This window comes from Neophocaena asiaeorientalis, unplaced genomic scaffold (assembly GCF_003031525.2).
Source record: "Neophocaena asiaeorientalis asiaeorientalis breed wild unplaced genomic scaffold, Neophocaena_asiaeorientalis_V1.1 scaffold134, whole genome shotgun sequence".
Classification (NCBI taxonomy): domain Eukaryota; kingdom Metazoa; phylum Chordata; class Mammalia; order Artiodactyla; family Phocoenidae; genus Neophocaena; species Neophocaena asiaeorientalis.
In genome coordinates this window covers 27,194,874-27,201,852 of record NW_020185339.1, presented here as the reverse complement: position 1 = coordinate 27,201,852, position 6,979 = coordinate 27,194,874, and the positions used below count along the sequence as shown (strand labels likewise).

At 48.1% G+C, this 6,979-nt stretch overlaps 1 pseudogene; it reads left to right on the top strand.

Annotated features, from left to right (window-relative positions):
* Positions 1-1,335: 1,335 nt before the first annotated feature.
* On the top strand, positions 1,336-1,732 carry LOC112394365 (40S ribosomal protein S12 pseudogene; annotated as a pseudogene).
* The last annotated feature ends 5,247 nt before the right edge of the window (positions 1,733-6,979 follow it).

Sequence of the window (6,979 nt, the reverse complement as noted above, 5' to 3'; positions counted from 1 at the left end):
CCTTTCCTTCTGCCTCTGTCCAAATATCTCAATTGTGATTCCAGAGAAAGCAGAACGTAGGTTTCTGCCAGTTTACGTGGGTTCCGTCTACCAGAACCTTACTGTAGTCTGGAACAAGGTGTAAATGAGTACAGTATAGGAAATTTCTTTTATTCTTTCTTCTTTTTTTCTTTTTTTTTGGCTGTGTGACTTTCAGGATCTTAATTACCTGACCAGGGATTGAACCTGGGCCCATGGCTATGAAAGCACCCCGCACTGGACCGCCAGGGAAGTCCCCAGTATAGGCAGTTTCTAGGATGATGATGACAAATGGAGGGAGAGTGATTTTCCCAGTCAAGAGTCAGTTTTTGTGGCGCTTCATTGTTCTTCCCTATGATGTGTGGTGTCCCAGGATGGCAGCGTGCTGTGAACAAAGAAAATCGTATTCCGTAGTCTCTTTAGATATGCTGTGACTTGGTAAGAGCTGAAGGCATATCATGCACCTGCATACCTTTTCAGCTTGACAAAGAATAGTGTCTCTCTCCCCCGCCCCACTCCCTTCACAGGAAATGCTCCCAGACAAACGCACGGCAAGCCCTAATTAAGTCTTTCCTCGGATCCTGACGTCTTTTCCTCCAACATTTCCTTGGGTGTAGATGTATAAGTAAGAGGAAGTAGGAGAAAGCAAATCAGGTATAAGATGCAGCTGGGAATTGGGAGCTCCCTAACGGTAAGAAAAGACTAGAACCTCTGCCCTGGCGGCTCTTTTTTTTTTTTTTTTTTTGCGGTACGCGGGTCTCTCACTGCTGTGGCCTCTCCCGTTGCAGAGCACAGGCTCCGGGCGCGCAGGCTCAGCGGCCATGGCTCACGGGCCCAGCCGCTCCGCGGCCTGTGGGATCTTCCCAGACCGAGGCACGAACCCGTGTCCTCTGCATCGGCAAGCGGACTCTCAACCACTGCGACACCAGGGAAGCCCTGGTGGCTCTTTTGACAGTTTAAACAGGGCAAGAAATATGGTAAGTTGATGGAGAAATTAAGATGCTTTAGATGGAAAAGTTGGTTGCAATGATGTGAGAACACTTTTCTCAGACCTTCTGAGTTTCTTGTGTTTGCGCCTTTTTTGTCTCTGAATAAGACAATTTCAATGTTTTCCAGCCAATGTTTAAAAATAATGTAGGTGCTCTTTTCCTGCTTCACGCGGAGGGGGAAGCTCGGGTGCATTCAAGATTCGGCTACACCTGTAACCCACCGCCGTGACCGTATGTTTAAAAATAATGTAGGTGCTCTTTTCCTGCTTCACGCGGAGGGGGAAGCTCGGGTGCATTCAAGATTTGGCTACACCTGTAACCCACCGCCATGACCAAAGAAGGCATTGCTGCTGGAGGTGTAATGGATGTTAACACTGATTTGCAAGAGGTGCTGAAGACCGCCCTCATCCACGGTGGCCTAGCCCGTGGAATTCGCGAGGCTGCTAAAGCCTTAGACAAGCGCCAAGCCCATCTCTGTGTGCTTGCATCCAGCTGTGATAAGCCTATGTATGTCAAGTTCGTGGAGGCCCTTTGTGCTGAGCACCAGATCAACCTGATTAAGGTTGATGACAGCAAGAAACTAGGGGAATGGGTAGGCCTCTGTAAAACTGACAGAGAGGGAAAACCCTGTAAAGTGGTCGGTTGCAATTGTGTGGTGGTTAAGGACTACGGCAGAGTCTCAGGCCAAGGATGTCATCGAGGAGTACTTCAAATGCAAGAAATGATCCAAGAAAAAAACTGGGCTCTTGTTCCTCATAAATTAAAAAAAAATAATAATATAGGTAAGGTGCCTAGTGGAAAATTTGGGGCTTTTTTTACTTACTTGAAAAGAGAGTCCCACAGATTTTACCATGTCCCTGGGGGTTCAAGACCTAACCTCTCCCCACCAAAGTCTAAGAACACTGGTATTAGAGGAGGAAGGATGCAGAGACAAAGTTGGAAGGATAGCCACATTTGGAAGCCACGAAGAGAGGGTGGGAGGCTACAAAAGTTAGGGAAGGACAAAAGCCCAGGCAGCCCCATGGGAGGCAGTAGGTGGTTAAGTGTGTGCATTCTGCAATCAGATACATCTGAGCTGAGAGCTCAGCGTCTCCATTTATTAACTGTGCTTGCTGCGTGAACTGAGGCAACTTGCATCTCTAAGCCTCAGTCTTCAGTGTTCTCATCTGTAAAATGGGATGATAGAACCTACCTCATAGAGTTGCTGCAAGCCTCCTTGCTTCCCTGTGGTGTGTGTGTGTGTGTGTGTGTGTGTGGTCTCTGTCTTTACCCATATTTTGCATTTTCCTGTCCATTTTATGACTCCTTCTAGGCCAAGAATGCTGTTTTTTCTGCTTTCTTTAGAAGAAGAATCAGTGTGAGGTGGTGTCCTTGGCTGAAAATCCTCCTTCTAGCTCCTCCCACACCTCTTTGCTGGCCAGGCTGAGAGCAGCGTATCTGCACTTTTCCAAGCAGTGTAGGGAGCAGTAGTGGCTGGGAGCCTAGAACCTGGAGGCTGGAGCCAAGTGAGCTAGCCTCCTTTGGGAAGGAGAAACCAAAACAGCCCTGGGAGGGGAGAGCCTATCTGCAGTGCTCCAGAGAGCCCCTGCCTCAGGGCAGCCTAGTTCCTTTTGTAATTTGCACGACAGACCAGAAGATGGGGCTCTTGACCTTGAGTCAAGGGCCAGAGGCTCTGACTTTTTCTACATTTGAACTGGAGGAAAATCAGACCTACTAGAGTTCCCAGGAATCCTCTACGTCCTCATTCTCCCTGCCCTGGCCGCTCATGCCCACTCTCATGAGAGCACCATGGGAGCTGGCTTTCTAGGGAGTGGTTGCCTTCCCTTTGGTTGCCATCCTTGGCCCCTCCTGAATTACCACGTTACCAGAGTCCATATAAATGACCCCCTGCCTCACGTTTCCCCCTCTAACTCATCTTGCCCCCAGTGGCAGATTTCAGCAATGGTACCATTTACATAGGACAGTGTTGCATTGTGGCCAAGAACTCTAGAATCAGACAGATTCATCCTTGACTCATCTCATCAGATGAGACTCTCCTCACCTCCTCAGAGAAGCCCCCCTGACCACCCCATCTAACGTAGCTCTCCCCACCCGCATGCCCATTACTCTATCACATAACTTTGCAATTTACTTCACAGCAGCTCTTATAACCTGTAATTGTCTTGTCTTTTTACTTGTTTGCTGTCTCCCCACTAGACTGTACGGCTCAAGAGGTCAAGACCCTGTTTGTTTTATTGCTGTTTCCCTAACACTCAATGCTGAATACATAGATTCTCAGTAAATATGTTCTGAATTAATAAATGATCAAATCCCGGCTTCATGACTGCTTAACCTTGAGAAAGCTGCTAAACTTCTCAGCCTCAGTTTTCTTACCAGTGAAATGGAGAAATAATGGAGAGTTAGGAATATTAAATGACACAGTGCATTTAAACCCTGGGCCTGGTGCATGGAAGTGTTCTTTAAAATTTTCAGCAGTGTCCTACTTTCTATCACATGAGAGAAAAAAAAGTCTGAACTAATTAGCTGGCTCTCTATAATTTGGTCATAGTTTTTCTTTACCACAATTTTTACTTCCTACTGCTCTTCTCTATAACTTTCTGCTTTGGTCCAAGTTGTGGCTATCCAGAATGGGTCATGTGCATTCCTATTGTTAAATCTTTGCCCAAGAATTGAGATGCTTGCTCTCCTTACCTTGGCTCGACTGTTTTCAAATTTAGCCCAAACCCATGTCCTCTGTGTCATGTTCCTAAAGTGTCCCAAGTCATAAAGATCATTTTCTCTTCTGAATTTTTATAAACTTTGTTGTTTATATTACTCATATGGCTCTTGTTTTATGTTCTATTATCTTGTCATCATATTAACATATATATTATTTCCATGATTAGACTGTAAGCCCTTTGGAGATATGTATTTTATTTTATTTTTTAATTAATTAATTTTTATTTATTTATTTTTGGCTGCGTTGGGTCTTCGCTGATGCGCGTGGGCTTTCTCTAGCTGCGACAAGCAGGGGCCACTCTTTGCTGCGGTGCACAGGCCTCTCATTGTGGTGGCCTCTCTTGCTTCGGAGCACGGGCTCTAGGCGTGTGGGCTTCAATAGTTGTGGCACTTGGGCTCAGTAATTGTGGCTCGTGGGCTCCAGAGCACAGGCTCAGTAGTTGTGGCTCACGGGCCTAGTTGCTCTGCGGCATGTGGGATCCTCCCAATCAGGGCTCGAACCCGTGTCCCCTGCATTGGCAGGCAGACTACCAACCACTGTGTCACCAGGGAACTCCCTGTATTTTATTTTAGATTTCTCTGCATCTTCAGTGCCATTTGGGCTTGTCCTTAGTAGGTGTTCAATTTGTTTTTGGTTAGACTGAATTAAAAGCACATATATTCACTTATGTATTTAGAAATTATGTATATATATTTATACAACTTGTATAACTTACATATTTATAGCTATGTTCTATGTGCCCAGCATTCTTTTGAGGCTCTGTGAAGTATACAGAAGAGCATAGGAAAAATAATTTTGCCTTCAAAAACTTACAATATTATAGTAAGCTAAAGTCAACGTTTAATGAAAGTACTTAACCACAGCATGGTAACTGCTATAAGAAAGTTATGAGGTGCTATGAAGATTCAGAGGAGGGAGTGATAACATCTCCTAGGGGTGTTGGGGAGAGTTGAGGTTTCTTGGAAGAGGTAGCCTTTGAGACTAACTTTGAAGGATGATTAAGATGTCGATGGGCAAAAATGGGGGTGAATTCCAGATTCAAGGGTCAGGATTAGTGAAGTGATGAATTAGGGAAGAGACTGTGGCAATGAACACTAAGAAACAGGACCAAGGCCTTAAACCAGAGACCAGGAACATGGTTCTGCCTCAGGGACACTGAAGCACAAACTTGTTTCAGATTTTAGGGCCAACACAAGGAGTGGTATGCAGGGGTTGAAACTTTAACATGCACCAACCATACTATTTTCCCCAGGTGTAGCTTCTTTGGAGGCTGAGGATGATTTGCAACTGTTCTTTTTCCTTTAATAATGTGGACTCACCTACAGTCTGATAGTGGACATAAAGCAAAAACCCCTTTTTCCTCCTCTTGGGGACAGAGAACTGGCTGGATTATGGCCAGCCTCTTTTCTTTTAAACCCAAATCAAACTGAATGTGATACTCATGGGTTTCTAACCTTGCCTTAGATCAGTAGCTCTTCTGTTGTTAAATAACTTGCCTTAGATCATTTCTCGGAAAAGCTGGAAGCATTTCTGTGGAATTATTTCAACAATCATCCTTAGCTCAACTCTGTGCTTGTACTGCCAACCTGAGACCCAGGGAGAAGACCTGAACTGCAGTGAGTCCATGGAGGGGATCGGATCACTGCCTGCCTGCTTCTCGTTAATACTCTTTAAGCTGACCACTACCTCGAGGATTAACAAGTAATTTTAGAAGGCCCTTCCCCCTCACCCTCAGTTCCTTCCTTCTGCAACCCCAAGGGATGGTTCCCCAGAATTAAAAAAATCAACACCCAAGGAACAAAATCACGATAGACAAAACCGACACTTTCTCAGTTTTCAAGGGTCAGGTGCATCCACAAATAGAACCACGAAAATTTCAATCTCTAGCAAGCAGTCGGAAGGACCTTCAAACCCAGAGGCCCCTAAAGGGAGGGAGGCGGTTTCCATGGCAACCGGGCCCCGGAGCGGTTGGCTCTCCCGGCTCCCTCCTCCTCCTCCTGGTAGTCCAGGGTACCGCCGGACAGCGGCCTCTGGTGCTCCGCGCCCTGATTGGCCGCACAGGCCGCGCGTTGATTGGCTGCGGCGAGGCCTCGCGGGCCGGCGGCTATGGAGGAGGCGGCCGCGGTTGATGGTTGACTGCTGGCTCCAGGGTAGGGGTCGCCGCTCGGGCGATCTCCTCAAACCCGACCAGAGTGCTTGGACTGCTGACGTTCGGCCTGGAGCCCGCGGGCGAGACCTAGTTGGGCTCCGCCATGCGGGCCGGGAGTAACGAGCCGGACGGCGTCCTCAGCTATCAGGTAGGGCCCCGCCTCCCGCCCCTCCCCGGGGCTCAGCCTCCTCATCCTCTGCCCACCCTCCTTTCTCTGCCCCCGAGTCGGGGCTCCGCAGGCCACTCCCTGAGGGCGAGGGGAGGCCAGCTCGGGACACCAGGGGGCGCTCGGGGCGCTCGGGGATCGGGCCCGGGCTGCGAATGGGTGACCTTGGGCCAAAAGGGGGAGCCGCATCCTTTGCGTGGCCGGCTGAGGAGCCCTGACGGCCCGCGGCCGGTGACCTCTGTTCTCCTCGGATCCTCTTTGCTGGGAAAGAGGCTGGCTTCTGGCCTTGCCGTGTCCTGCTGGAACGGGGGAGAAAGGGTAGCCAGGGACCTTGCTCTGGTGAGGCATGTCTCTTTGTGTTTTTCTTTCAGGGGGTTTCTGGTTCCTCACTGGCTCAGAGGAAGAGCTGGAAAAGACTTGAGGCTGAGACCAAACCCTAAACCTTGTCAGTGTGGTCAGCTTTATGACTCCCTCCATCCCGTTGCACAGCCAGCTGTCAAGTTCTGGATAGGGAAGTGGAAATGGGCTGGGGAAGTATTAAGGGGTCAGGAACAGGTGTTTATTTAAAGGAATGAGGAAACTAGGTTTAAGTAGCTGATCACCCAACTGTTGGGGTGGCTAATGTAAGGTAAAGCATTGGACTAGGGGTCAGAGACTGTAGGTTCAAATCCGGCATCTGCCTCTCACAGGCTTTGTGACCTTGAGTAAGTCACTTGCCTCTTTGAACCACAGTTTCCGCATCTAGCAAAATGGGAATGATATTATTGGCTTTGCTTACCTCACAGGGTGATTTTGAGGACGAAATGAGGTGCTGTTTGTGAAGGAGCTCTGTAAAATCATGTTTATTGTGTGGCAACCAGTATAGGAGTGGGAACTCATTGAATTCTCACTCCCCCCTTTCCTGTGCCCATCACGTGACAATGTGGTTACTGCTCTGG